The sequence below is a fragment of the Chrysochloris asiatica genome, unplaced genomic scaffold (assembly GCF_000296735.1).
Source record: "Chrysochloris asiatica unplaced genomic scaffold, ChrAsi1.0 scaffold00135, whole genome shotgun sequence".
Classification (NCBI taxonomy): Eukaryota; Metazoa; Chordata; class Mammalia; order Afrosoricida; family Chrysochloridae; genus Chrysochloris; species Chrysochloris asiatica.
Window position 1 is genome coordinate 9,582,711 of NW_006408653.1, and position 618 is coordinate 9,583,328.

The window sequence follows — 618 nt, forward strand, 5'->3', positions numbered from 1 at the left end:
AAAATAATATCAATGTCACTTCCCGCCCATGCTCCCTTGCCTCTGCGCCATGCCTGTGACCGGCTGCAGCCACTGCCTGCCACACATGAGCCTACACTGTCACGGCCCCACGGTGAGCTGCAGTACCTGGACCAGATTGAGCACGTCCTCCACTGCGGTGTCAGGAAGGAATACTTCACGGGTACCAACACCCTGTCTGTGTTTGGCATGTAGGCATGCTACAACCTGAGAGAAGAGTTTCCTATACTGACAACCAAGTGTGTGTTTTGGAAAGCTGTTTTGGAAGAGTTGCTGTGGTTTAGCAAGGGATTCACCAATGCTGAAGAACTGTCTTCCAAGGGAGTGAAGATCTGGGATGCCAATGGGTCTCGAGACTTTTCAGACAGCCTTCACCACCCAAGAAGAAGGAGATTTGGGCCAGTTTATGGCTTTCAGTGGAGGTATTTTGGGGCAGAATATAAAGAGATGCATTCAGATTATTCAGGTCAAGGAGTGGACCTACTGCAAAAGGTTATTGACACAATCAAAATCAACCCTTACGACAGAAGAATCATCATGTGTGCTTGGAAACCAAAAGACCTTCCACAGATGGCACTGCCTCCCTGCCATGCCCTTTGC

The 618-nt window shown here is 49.4% G+C and overlaps 1 pseudogene; it reads left to right on the forward strand.

Moving 5' to 3' along the window:
- The first annotated feature begins 12 nt into the window (after positions 1 to 12).
- LOC102819047 lies at positions 13 to 616 on the forward strand (annotated as a pseudogene).
- Positions 617 to 618: the final 2 nt, after the last annotated feature.